The sequence below is a fragment of the Ammodytes marinus genome (assembly GCF_949987685.1).
Source record: "Ammodytes marinus genome assembly, chromosome: 13".
In the NCBI taxonomy this organism is placed as follows: domain Eukaryota; kingdom Metazoa; phylum Chordata; class Actinopteri; order Uranoscopiformes; family Ammodytidae; genus Ammodytes; species Ammodytes marinus.
The window spans coordinates 29,299,609-29,314,496 of NC_137217.1; positions in this window are offsets into that span (position 1 = coordinate 29,299,609).

Genomic DNA, 14,888 nt, shown 5'->3' on the forward strand with positions numbered 1-14,888 from the left:
AAAATAAAATAAAAATGTTATGCTTGTGTGTAAAAATGTAATTCAGCGTCAAAAGAAATTGTAAAGGCGCGTGCTATTCTTTCTACCTTCATACATTAAAGGAATGCAGTGTCATATCTTTATTATTATATATAAATATATTATTTTATATATTTCTGTCAATTTATTGAACAAGTTGAAACAATACAAGCACATTTTCAGCATCATATAGGCAACATATAAATAACTAAAACAACAGACAATTGCATACAATATTGTCTTTGTTATTTTTTTTCAATATATTGAAAATCCTAAATTAATACAAACAAAAACTAATTCAACTCAATTCAATTCAAACGACGTTCTTAATCCCACTAGGGGCAATACATTACGAGGAGCATGTTGTCTTATACACTTAGACTGCTGTATACGCCATAAAAAAAGAGAAAAACAAACGTGATCTTCAGCCAACTATAGCCAACATATTAACAACTCAAGTAATATAGTTTATTTTCAAATCAAATCAATCAAAAAGGTTAAAAAAACGAATGGTAAGTTAAAAAGAGTAGCCCCTTACCTGCAGTCCTTCAGTGGTAACGTAAATCTAGGCTCCAACTGTGCCAACTAGCGCCAAAGCATTTCTCCCCACCGAGAGTCCGCCACCTGCAACTGACATGTGCAACACTTGAGATGTCACATCAATAGGTGACCCAGGGCCAAAATAGAATCACCAAGGCATGTTGGTGGCAGGTTGCAAAGACAATGTTTTTTGGACTACCTATACTGTCTATATTAGACACACACTGGGTCTAATTTGTAAGGTATTTGTATGGGGACTAAGTCAGTGGGTGGTAGTTAATACTTCATACAATAAACCCTTTCAAAAATAGACAATTATGTTCATTTGTTATGTAAACCAGAAAGCGAACAATTTAAGAGTCATTATTCCTATTATTTTTTGCAGCAACTCATTAGGCTAACTGGGTTTCTTCTTGGCTTTTAATGACTTTAAATTTGCATAATTACAGTCAGGTGCACGTCAAACCGACAGGCATTGTGGGTGAGATTGACGGTTTGGAAAGATTTCGTATTGTTCCTTGCTTTGTGAGCTAAGTGAAGCTGAATGTATCAATTATATATAAAAAAAATAATAATTTAGGCCTACTGTAACAGCTGTCTGTATCTACTACTGATCAAGGTTGAAATGTGACAAACATTAGTGTTATTATGACTCATCGCATAATGTCTGTTTTGACTTTTAAGACACAACTTTGTACATTTGGATAATAATACTCTGTCACCATAAAACGAGGCGTAAACGATTAAAGCAAGAGCTGCAGTTTAATTAAGTAGCTGTCAACCAGTGTGGGCTGCTTCCCTGTGTCTAAGTGAGGTGTGACACACATACAGAGCACCTGCAACGTTCAAGTTGAATGCCAAATAATTGACCCACTATTTCCACTAGGGGGCACTGTTACAACACCCTTTGATTTAACACTGGTTTACCCAATGTATCATGCTGGTGGAAATGAGCTTGAAAAATGAAAGAAATGTGTGACTGTGGCCTTTTAGTAAGTCCACACATGCAAGATATTTCAGGCATTCTGTTGTATTATGACGTTTGTGGCCTTTTCTATCTGTCATGCTGTTGCACAATATACAGAGCCTGATTTCAAAAGATATTATTCCTCCTTATAAAATAGACCCTTTTTGTCCTGGAACAATGAAAAAAAAATATCTCCTTGACAATTTTTTTTCTGCATATTCTAATCCTGACCTGCGGAGGTTAATAGGCCTCCCAACCTATCATGTAGAGGGGTCTTAATTAAGAACATACTTATAGGCCTATATATTTCCAGACACCATTTTTTCTCCCCACAGTCGGGGGAACCAAAGGTGTCCCGACAGCTAACCTGTAAAGCCTTCTGTGAGCAGTAATGAGCAGCTCTTTGGTCCATTTTCTTGTGTGGCTTTGGGCATAACCCCCCCCCCCCCCCCCCCACCCTCCTCTCCCTCTCTCTGCCTTGCCATAGTCCTATTAGCCAGGTGCTGCTGTCTCTCTTTAATGGCCTCTGGTTCCATTACAGTGTGTGACTGTCTGTGCCACACACTCACTCTGTCTATGGGAGGTGGCTTCTCTTTGCCAGGGGAACAGAGGGAGATAACAATGTGCTGATGGTGCCAGCCCCACAACTCCACACACAGACACACACACACACACACACACACACACACACACACACACACACACACACACACACACACACACACACACACAGATGCTGCTGGTTGTTGCTTTCCATCAAAGTAGACATGATTCCATTTTTTTTTTACTCAGACATTATTACACCCTGCCTGCTCTCCTTCCTTCCTTCCTTCCCACTAAGAGAGAGGTGCTGCTTCTTCTAAAGGTGTCCGTTCATGTCATTTTTCGAACGCTAACACCTATCCTAAACCTCCCATTGTTTGATGGGGATGAAACACACACACACACACACACACACACACACACACACACACACACACACACACACACACACACACACACACACACACACACACACACACACACACACAAAGATGCACAAATGGACAAAGTCCTGTTTTCCGCTTCCTCTACCACATGTACAGGTGGTGTCTTTCTCACTCTTGTGTGTGTGTGTGTGTGTGTGTGTGTGTGTGTGTGTGTGTGTGTGTGTGTGTGTGTCCTTGCTTGTTATCTGGTTGAAGGTGTTATCAGGCCCAGCCAGCCAGCCTAACAGTGCAATGATCCGATCTCCGGTGAGAATCAGGGACACTGAAATAAACCATGCACAGTCTGACCAACTCAGCTCTAGCAAACAAAATTGAGCGGTTGATATAATTTTTATATAATCGCATATATACACAGGAAAAGGCCTCACGTGGTGGTACATTGATTAAAAGTGGTCATTCCTATGGTCCCACAACCCTATGTTCCTGAAATTGGTGATTAGGTTCAGGCATCACAGCTGGGCGGTTATGGGTTAGGGTAGGGAGACAGGGAGAGGTCAGAATAGGAGTGGGTTAGGGTTAGGGTGACACAGGGTTAGGGTTAGAGGGTTAGGGGGTCAGGGTTAACAAACACACACACTCACACATAGACAGACGTACTCTTGACTATCATATAGTTGGATTACTTAGAATTGTGGGAACACAGGGCTATGTGAACATGGACACGCTCCCAATTAAAGCATCATCTTGAAATACATAAAGCTTATTGGAGCATTTTGGCTGAGTCAGTCAGACCGCTGCAATGTTATTGGTCGACAAACTCACACTATAAACTGCTTTTTCCTATTGTTTACAACCAGCAAGCCCCTCTCTCGGATAACATTGTAAATCCCTTCCTACTGTAGCAGCAGAAAAGCTACAGGGATGAATCCTGGGATTTGGCAAAAATGAGAAAAATCCCTGCGCTATCTGCAGAGGATCCGTAACTGTTTTGACCCCACGGTTGAATAGTTAATGGGAGTCTATCTGTATCCGTATCCTCCCTACACACACACACACTGAAGACCGCACACACACACACACACACACACACTCACACAACCGCACACACACACACGCGCACACATACACTCACACACATGCACAGACACACCCTTCTCCCACAACCACACATAAACACAAAACCACACTTAACTACACACACACACACACACACACACACACACACACACACACAGCCCCCTCTGCTTCCACTGCAAGATAATGTCCCATATATTTCTCCCAGGCACAATCCCATGATACCTTCCCTCTTATTGGTTTTACAATAGACTCAGCGGGGGAGCCGGGCTGTAATGCTACGCTAGCTGAATGCTAACGATGTCAGGGACGTCTTATTGTGGGTTTATGCAGCGACCGAGGGGCCTATAGCGGCTGTATTTATAGCTCCTGTGTGAGTTATTTCTCCTCCCATACCTTCCTGCTTTCTCCTTTTCTGTTCAGCATCCATATATTTCCCCCAGTATATCCTTAACTGCAACTTTGCTATTCTCACGTCATTGAAACTTATGTGCACTCAATATCCTAATAAGGATGTCACCATTGCAGAAATGTAATACCAATAAGATTAAAAAATTCCAAGATTCTCAATCCCCAATTCGATACACAGTAACATATAGTCAACATATTCTTCTTTATTAAAACAATATTTAACATTACAATAAACAATAACACTAACCGTTTAGATTCCATTATGTATCTACTCACAAATAAAGATTTAAATATAAAACTAAAGAGCACCACACTGATTGTCTTTGCGACAAGTCGAGGCGGCTAGGCGACTGCTCTCCATGTAGTCATAATCCCTGCCGGTTTATGCTGTCCCCGTCAATTCCGTAAAAATGTTGTCCCTTGGCCTTAAAGACCTAGAGAGTGTTTTATGGTCTCACTGTCTAACCCAGGACTGATAGGGTCAGGATTAACAGGACAGCTGGAAGACTGAGGCAGTGTTAATTTTGGCAGCAAATTCTGATTTAGTCTTAGTCTTTTGAATATCACACCATTTAGTCTTAGTCCTATTCTAGTCATCTAAAATATTTTAGTCTTAGTCTAGTCTAGTCTACTAAATATAAGTAGATTTTAGTTTGACTAAATCTACAGCGGACTTCGTCGACTAAGTGTTTTTCTTCATTGAATGGTATTAAGGTTTGAATATGCAATACAGACACAGATTTAATGGTTGTAATACAAAACATGTATTCTATTTCATTAGTAAAAATCTCACATAAAATCAGTGTACCTGACTGGATAGGGGGGAGGGGGGGCTTTAAGAGCCTGTGCCCGGGGGTCCATTATCTCATGATCTGTCTATGAACCAACTGGATTCCACAATCTTTTTTTCTTTTTGCGGGGAGCATGCACAAGCATTATTTATAAAAAAAAATAAAATAAAGAAAATATTTAAAAAAAGTGGGGGTCCCCACACTAGGTCTTGAAACGGGCCCCGAGATCGTTAAGGCCGCCCCTGGGCAGCAGCAGCACGCAGTTGAGGTGCTGATACATTTGAGCAACTGCGCCTTCCTTTAAGCAACACTGCTGCCGCTGTGTGTGTTCGGACTTCTTTTGCATCAAAGCCTTTTTGATAATACAATTAGAGGTTTTAATTGAACGCTGTCCATGCGTCGGAGTTGATTGTAACTTAAAAACAGAAACTAACGGACGGAGGTGGCAGTTTCACGCTCTGTGTATTCAAACTCGAGACAGAGCCTACTACAAACAGATCGCGGAACTTAGCCGTTCCCCTAGACATCGTTAACGGGCAGGATATCCCTGACTATCATTTTTGTCCATCATACCGCAGAGTTTTTCAGCACAGCGGCTCACTCCACCCGCTCACACTTGCGCGGTCTCCCGTCGATTTTCACCGACACAGGGTTGAATTCGCTGCTTTGCACTGATTGGATTTCTTCCCAACTTGTCCCACAAAAAGAGTAGTTCTGATTGGATCTCTTCTCCAATCGTCCCGCCCTATACAGTTTCGTCTAGTTCCTATTCGTAGACTATAGTGTCAGTTAAATTAGTCTCAGTCTTCGTCATCACATCTGCCTTTTTATTTAGTTTTTATTTAGTTTACGTCCGTGAAAAAGGTTCGTAGACGAATATTTTTCGTCATAGTCTTAGTCTACGAAATTAACACTGGACTGAGGGAAGAAAAACCTCATTAATTATATCATAATAGCGATTTTATAATGATAGATTGCGGTTCGTTATGGGTGAAGTATTCCTTTATGGTCCTGTAGAAAAACAAGTACCGTCATTTTTAGACTTTTGGAATCAACCAGGTACCAAGGTATCTGTTCTCGTGACATCCCTATAGCCGACTCTCTCCAGCATTCCATCATTATTTAATTCACCATTTCTACCGATATCAGTCCAGATTATTGTTATATTTTATTCCATACCCATACAGCTTGTCCTTCGTCTTTGTCTGTCTCTGTATTAACATGTATTGAATATATTTAACCGCAATTTAAAAGCTTAAGAATGTTCTATTTTTTGTTCAAGCTAACCCTACTGTAACCCTTTCAAATTCACTCTATAGGTCCGCTCAACTGTCGCCGGTGGGAATACAGTGCTCTCGGAGTGTAAAAAAAAAAATTGTGTCAAACCCTGACAAAGGCAATCCTAGAACCAGAGATAGTAGAACGGTATTGAGTGGAAAAAGAAAGGATATATTCAGGGTTCTACAGTCTGCACATAAATATTCCATTAACTTCAGCCGGCTCCATAACGGCACGGCAACGGGCTTTATGCATTCAGTGCCTGGAATCTGAAATGAAATTATGGTGGAGGTGGAAAGAGAGAGAGGCATAGAGAGAGAGAGAGAGAGAAGAAAGAGAGAGAGGTAGAGAGACATATAGAGAGAGGGAGAGAGAGACAGAGAGAGGGAGGTATGGTAGTGGTGAAATAGCCGTTTCCTTTCTTCCAATTTTCTCCCCTTCCCTCTTTCGCCCCTTCGCCTTATCACCTGTGACACTAATCCAATTTCAGCTCGGCTTGTGACAGCTCTAACGCGGTTTTGTGTACCGATTTCGACCCCCCGTGCCACACACAGGCACACACACACAACAATTGACGCAGACACACACACACACACAAACAATTGACGTATACATTCTCCGAAAAGGTCACATACAGTACCCAGACACATCGACAATCGAAACACGTACATGTGTGCATTTGTATGGTACAGATTACACACACACCTACACACACACATACACACACGCACACACACACACAGAGGCAAAAACCGATTTTCCATGAATGCACACAATACACAGACTAGTAACAATGACAACCTTGTGTGTCATTCCCCAACAGCAACTGACAAATAATACATTATCCCCATGATCTGTGAGCTTACGTCAAACCTCCTCTGAAACCAAAACACATTGAATAGATCAGCTCGGCACAGAGGGGACTCGGAATGCGATATATAAACATCTAAACCGTCGATTCACACAAAAAACAAATCCGAATGATTTCTTACTGAATCCAGCCATGTAGATATACTGTTGTCGAGTTTCCTTTGCTCATGTTTTGATATCTTTATCTTTTATTAGCTCCATGCAGCATAACCTAAAACAAAAGTGTGTTACATAAGGTAAAGCAGGCCAATACTTTGCTTAATAATATGTTGGAGAACACATCGCATTCGAAACAATTCATTGATGGTTACCGTGTGAATGTCGATAGTTAGCCTGCTATCGGTGAATGAATGTGTGTGTGAATGGTTATGTGGGAATAGCAGTGTTTCCCCTAGAATTGTTTTTAGGCCCGGTGGTAAAAGCTGATAAAGAGTATGCGCGCGGCGTGCGTACCAAATTTGTAGTAGAAATTGACCAAAACTAACTGTATTATGGATGAGCCTCTTTTGACAGCCCGCTACAAATCAGGGCATAGGGTTATGCCTTCACATTCGGTACGTTTGTACATTTTGTGTTTCCCTCAGGATTTTTTGAGACTGCTGGGGGAGAATGGACCTTCTAGTGGGGTCTTGGGGCATGCCCCTGTGGAAGAAAACCTTTACCTTTTTAAAGTTAAATGCATCAAACTGGTGCACTTTGAGAAGCTAAATCTGATTTTATTTTTTTTGCTCTGTAAACAGCTGTCATATGTCCTGCCTAAAACAATTTTATGGAATAATTTGGAGACACAAGCCATATAAACTATTGAAGAAAAACACATAGATATGAAAATAAAATACAATAAACACGAAGACCTAATATAGACAGGTATATCCTGTCTAGTATTAATTTCTGGAATAATCTGGATCATGAAACATTTTCTTTAATTTATCAAATATTAATTTAAAATAAATGAATTAACCTAGGCTACACATCATGATTAGCCTATCAATCAAAATGTGTGCAAAATAAGCAACATTTTGTATTCTGACCCATTATATTTCATGTAGCCTAGTTCGCAATTTAAAACATAAAAATAAAGTAGCATTGAAAATACCAAAAAATAAAGCTTGTAGGGCTACTATAGCCTGCTGTTTTCAAGATAACTTGCTGCGCTGTCTCAGCTGTTGATACAGATTGGTTGCCATGGCGACGTAGCAACTTTAACTTTCTAAGTTTTGCTCATCACTTTTTCCTGTTCAACTCCCTGTTACTGAGTCCTAAATATCTCCAGTGTAGCCTATGCCATGGACCTATAAAGGAAGGTTTTTTCTCGTCAGTTTCCCTGTTTGACATGTGCGCTCCGAATGCACACGTGCATCGCGCGGCGTAGCGCAGACAAAAAAAAAAAAAAAAAAAAAGATTTTTTTTTTTTTAATTTTTTTTTTTTTTTTTGGGCAGCTGTTGGCCTGGCGGGAGGTCCCGTTGGCCTGGCGGGCCCGCCAGGCCTGTATAATGGTAGGGGAAACACTGAATAGGAACAGGTCTCCCTTGCAAAAGAGTCTCCCGTCTCAATTGGATTTACCTGTATAAATAAAGGTAAAAATAAATAAATAAATGTTGGTACATTTTTTCAGGCAGCAAAACTAAAGTTGTCTGGGGGTGCTTGGCGTGTAGTGGTTAGTATCAGACCCGTGTTCGAGTCCGGCCCGTGGTCGTTCTCTTTATGTCATTCCCCTCTCTGCCCCATTTCATCTCCGTCTCTCCAAAAAACAACTGTCTAACAAAAGCAAAAAATTCCCAAAAAATAATCTTAAGAAAATTAATAATATATTATTGAAAGTTGACTAATAAAAAAACATTTCTTTCCAACCCAGGCCTTAGTTAAATGTATTATAACAAGTCTAATTGGAGGCTGCTAACAGATGCTGGAGCTCTGTGTTGATTTCACACCTTGATTGTGCCATTAGCAAACAGCAGACACGGCTTCGCTACACAGTGGGTTGAAGTGAGGACAGCGAGGGCGGCCGCTAAGCTGATAAATGATTTGTAACGACGATTATCAGTACTTTATTCATTTTGCTCCTTTTATCTGTTTTCCGTCTGTGTGTTTGGGCATTAACGGGCTTTTTGTATGTAATTCACTGATCTGCCATCTGCCCACACTGATTTCTATTGGCCGACGGCCCACATGGGACTTAATGAGACCAAACAGCACATAATTGTGGCCCATTGTTGGTGGTGCTGGCAATGGTTCTGTTTTGATCTTATTTTATGTTATGCAAAAAATCAGGATGTTACTTCACTTCATGTAATTTCATGGATGACACACCTTTGGCACTTTGAATACAATATGATTCAAATACAGGGATACAAAAAAAGTAATTTTTTTACCCCGTAATTTAATTCAAAAAGTGAAACCTTCATATATTCTAGATTCATTACTCAAAAAGTTAATTATTTCAAGGCTTTTTTATATTTAAATGTTGGATGATTATGGCTTAAAACCCATGAAAATCAAAAATCCAGTATCTCAAAATATTGGAATATTATACAAGACTAATCAAAATAAAACGATTTATACTACAGAAATGTCGACCTTCTGAAGTATGCAACCTGGGCTTCCATATCACCTCAGCATTGCCACATACTAAAAGCCTCCACGCTTCATTAATGCAAACATCATTTTTTTGATTATTATTATGTAACATTCTAATATTTTTAGATACTGGATTCTTGATCTTCATGAGCTATACATACCCATCCTAGAATATCATGAAAGTTTCACTTTTGGAGTAAATTATGGGGGACCATGTACTTTTCAATTGTTTTTACACCTGTATATGAATTCCCAACTTTTGATTTTTGCATGATTCAAAAAGCGACTAGTTCAAGTCACAGAAGAAGTATTTCTGCTTCTGTGGAGTAGCAGACAAAGAGTTGATGCACTGAGAGCGTCTCTGTGAAGTGGAGCAAAAGTTTCTCATTTTATTTTAATAACTTGAAGAAGTGCTGAAAGAAGCAGTTCACATACAGTTCTCCTCCCAAAGTATGTGGTTCTGCAGTTTCCACGCAACATTGAAAAGCCTAAAAAAAAAAAGACGACAACAAAAAAGATGTTGATCATTTGATTCTCCTGGCTGGTCTAGTAGTTTTTCCACACTCATGCGCGCACACACACACACACACACACACACACACACACACACACACACACACACACACACACACACACACACACACACACACACACACACACACACACACACACACACACACACACACACACACACACACACACACACACACACACACACAGAGGCACAAAACTGCCTATGTACACACAAATTCTTCCCACATGCATGCAAACGCTTGAGCACATCAGTGAACATCCCATTTCCCTATAGAGTTTTCCGTTGCGAATCATTCTTCAATTCTGATTTTTTTTTTCTTTTCTTTTCTTTTTTTTTACCTCCCTGGAGAAGGTTTTTTCCACGGTCGGGTAGCAATGTTTAAATGGGAGGCAAGGTCACGGAGTCTTTGTCAGGATGCTCCGGAGAAAACAAATGGCGGTGAAACAAAAAGCCGACCTCACCCCACACAGTAAGGGAGGTAATTGCATCAGAAAGTGGTAATTCAGAACAAAAAGGGTCGTGGACACGCTGTGGTAGGCCTTGTGTGTGTGTGTGTGTGTGTGTGTGTGTGTGTGTGTGTGTGTGTGTGTGTGTGTGTGTGTGTGTGTGTGTGTGTGTACTTGTTTAGGCATCTTTGTGAGGACCAGTTTCTGCTTTTGACCATAATAGTGAGGACATTTTTGGAAAGTGAGGACATTTTACCCGAACTTCACTTCTTTGAAGGGCTGTTTGAGGGTTAGGACTAGGTAAGGGTTGGGGTTAGGTATTTAGTTCTGATGGTTAGGATAAGGGGCTCGGGAATGCGTTATTTCAATGAGTGTCCTAACGTGAGTGCGTGCGTGCATGTGTGTGTGTGTGAGTGAGTGAGTGAGTGAGTGAGTGCGTGCATGTGTGTGTGTGTATGTAAGTGTGTGTGTGGCATATTGTTACAAAAATCACAAGCAGTTCAGTCGGCATCGTATGTCGTAAATCATTCTCACAACAATACGACAGAGTCGTAGAGATCAGAGCTGAAGTATTGTTTACACTGTAATAGCAGAAGAAATTCACTCTCACTTTTAGCTACATTCGTCATAACCTGTCATCTAGCACAGCCTGAAACCTAAGAATGCACACACACACACACACACACACACACACACACACACACACACACACACACACACACACACACACACACACACACACACACACACACACACAGCCTGAAACCTAATCGGGTCGAGGAAGACCGTAATGAAATACTTTGTGGGTTAGGGTTAGATGTGCTATGTAACTTTGGGTGTGTCAGAGAAGTGAACATTTTCTAAGGTATATTTTCATAAATGAATCAACACACTTGCCACACAGGTAAATAGGATTTGTGTTTGAAGTTAGTGACTATGGTTGTTTACAGCAGCAGGGCCCACAGATTTGTTGACAACCCTATTCTAGTCTTACTTTTAGTTCAAGGTGCCTCAAAATTATTTTCATTTATGATATAATTATTAAATACCAAGAATTAAATGTAGAAGAAAGTATGTTTTGTGAACTAACTGCATTCTCTGCGAATGTAAACAAATCCCCCTCCTCTGAAACTGCACATTGCACCTTTAAGCAAGACCATCAGCTATGTATTAGAACATCTATAGCTTACATACTGTCTGGTTCAATAGGTTTGTTGTATTGACAGACAACAGCATTTACTTGTATGGAATCCATCAAAACTCAGTCATAGTTATTTCTTCTTCTCTCCATCTGGTCGGCAGCAGATGCTATGACTGACGTAAGGCTGCTGGGTGGAGGTTGTCCAGTTTAAATATAGCAAACTGGCCTGAGCAAATTGCATAATCATATTTTCTATAGTGTCTGCAGTGCTAGCTGGTGATTAATTGCCTCCTGTCTCTCTCGAGCTCAAGTTGAAGTTTTGGTGTGCTGATGTTGATAAAAGACTAAACATGGATTTTAAGCGACGTATTGAGATATTTGTGATAAATCGTTTCCCGAGTTTGACTGAGACGAATCGTCAGGCGTCAAAAACATCATCAATAAATGTCAGATTTGGATGTCAGTCTCTTTAGAATATACCAAAGAAGGAGGTGTCAGTGGTGTAGTGGATAGAGCACGTACCATATTGGCTCCGGCCTTCGTTGCAGTGGTCGCGGGTTCAAATCCGACCTGTCGACCTTTACTGCATGTCATCATCCCCCCTCTCTCTCTGTCTCCCCATTTCAACTCTGTACTGTCTAATAAAGCTTGAAAATGCCAACAAAAATTATCTTAAAAAAAAAGAAAAAAGGTGTTGTCAGTGATTCTAGAGAAAGCTTTTTGTCAAAATCAGTGAATATCTCCTCATGATCCGATACCAAAAATCCAGTGTTAATATACAGATATTCTCTGGTTTTGACAACAGGTTATTTTGATAAGCATTCTCGAGAATTAAAACTCCACCTTTTATACTCAACAATTGTCCGGAGAGGTAGGGAAACACACACACACACACACACACACACACACACACACACACACACACACACACACACACACACACACACAGTAGTCTCAATAGAATACATGGCAGTTTGTTTCTCGGAAAAGTGTGCTCTACTCGTACTGCAGTAATTGTTCTCATTATATCTTCCTCTGCCCCACAGCTAATGCAAACAAGTCCGAGCACTTATTCTGCAAAAAGCAATTCTGGGAAATGTAAGAAATACATGTAGAAGTAGAGCTTGAGAGAAACAGGGGTTTGCAAAGAAATAAATCACTGCACTTGATCCCAGAATAACTAAGTCTAGAGAGTCTGAAGTGCAAAATTGTTCTTAAAGCCCCTTTAAACCTGGTCTAAAATAGTATAAAATCAGTATATGATATCAACGTTGGGTGTCTTTTATAAGCTTTTACAAAAATCATACATGTACATAAACATTATAAAACGTATAGTTAAAACAAACTGTTTTTTTACTGTCTAGACCGTTTGACAGGACTGAGTGGGCATGGCCGTATCATTATTTTTTTTGTAAAGTTCGGGCTGAGAACTTCCGGTATTGGTTCAAACTACCTATTGTGTCTTTAGACCCAGTTCATAGCACCGCCTCATCTAAACCAAATTTTGGTTTCTAAACCAAAGTTTATTAAACTTAAATGACAATATCTTTAATTTGGATTGATAAATATGCTTAACTCTTTTCAGATGCTAACTATGATGGAACTGACTCCCCTCCCCTCCACCCACCTCCACAAACTCCAATATGTTCAAAACTCTGCTGCCAGATTACTCACCCACACCCGCTCCAGAGAACACATCACTCCCATCCTCAAACAACTTCACTGGCTCCCAATACAGCAATGAATTCAATTCAAGATCCTGCTCATCACCTACAAAGTCCTCAATAACCTTGCCCCCCCCTACCTCACCGACCTCCTCAAACGTCACTCCCCCACTCGCCAACTCAGATCATCTAACACCAACCTTCTGACCCCCATCACAAGATCAAAACACCGCACCCTGGGAGACAGAGCTTTTGCCATTTCTGCCCCAACCCTCTGGAACTCCCTCCCCCCAAACATCCGAAACTCAGACTCCATAAACTCATTCAAAAGCCAACTCAAAACTCACCTCTTCAAGAAAACATACCACCCCTGACTCCACCCATACCACACCTGACTCTATTTTTGAATTTGTTTTCGTGTTTTTCTTTTTCTTTTCTTTTATGTATATTCTATGCAATGTAAAGCGTCTTTGAGTGACCTACAAAAAAGTGCTATATAAAACCTATCAATTATTATTATTATTATTATTACATAGTTAGAAGGATTTTGAAGATTTTAATCTTACAGGAGCTTTAATAAGCATGAAGAATTAGTTAAACGCCTCCTAGTGGTGAAACCTGTGCAGTGCTTCTGTCTGAAAGGCCCTTGAAATGGTCTGAGCCCTTAACACCAGAATGGGACCGTAGCCATAATCCTCTAACTGTCTCAGAAGACTCATCTGAAGAGCAGATGATACAGACATCTGAACTTGACTCTCTTGGTCCCTCTGTGATGAACAGTCTTTCTCTTTATCATTCAGGACAGTGTGTGTATCAGCGTCTCTTGGCAACCGTCAGCTGGCAGCACATCTCTGAAGCAATGTCACTCCTATTGAAGAAGTTTGATGTTTGAGGACAAAGCAGAAACACATCTTGTTTGATTTGTTGCTGTAACATTGCCAGTGGCATGAAGTGAAGTGCACTCAAGGTAGATGTATTTAAACCTCCTGCTAGGGACTTCATAAACATTTATTAAACAGTCTAATGTTTCCTCTGATGATCGTAAATGAGTTGTAACAGCAAAGAGACCATCCATACAAACAAAACTATACACTTTTTTATATAATCATTATGAATGCCTTTGGCTGATCTCGAAGGAACTCAGACAAACCGATTTACGGCAGGCAGGCCAGGACGTCCTGTGTTTCCCAAAATGAAATTTTACTTTGCTTCACCATTTTCATATTACTATTATTAATCTGACATAGTTATTAGATACATTACCTCATAGCCATGCATCCTGCTGTCTCTCTTTAATTCGGATCTTAAAATCTAAAAATAAAGTTATAAAAAAAAAACTATTAGTATTTTAGCCAGCACGTTTTGCCCTTGTAATGTGTTTGTTTGGATGCCAGTGTAGATAAGACGCTGCTGTGTGTTTTGCCAGTGTGTCCGATGCATCAGCGTGCAGCTGGTTTTTGGATGATGCACAGCCCGGTCTCTGCCAAACTATTGGGGTCTTAGCAGGAACCTCCACACAGGGGGTAAATGGAGACCAGATTGTCGGTCCCAGACATTCAATTCATTAATGTGACGCTTGCCAAAAGTACCAATGTGTTTGTATGAGCAGTGAGCACAGGCTTTATATAAAGGGTGATGATAAATGA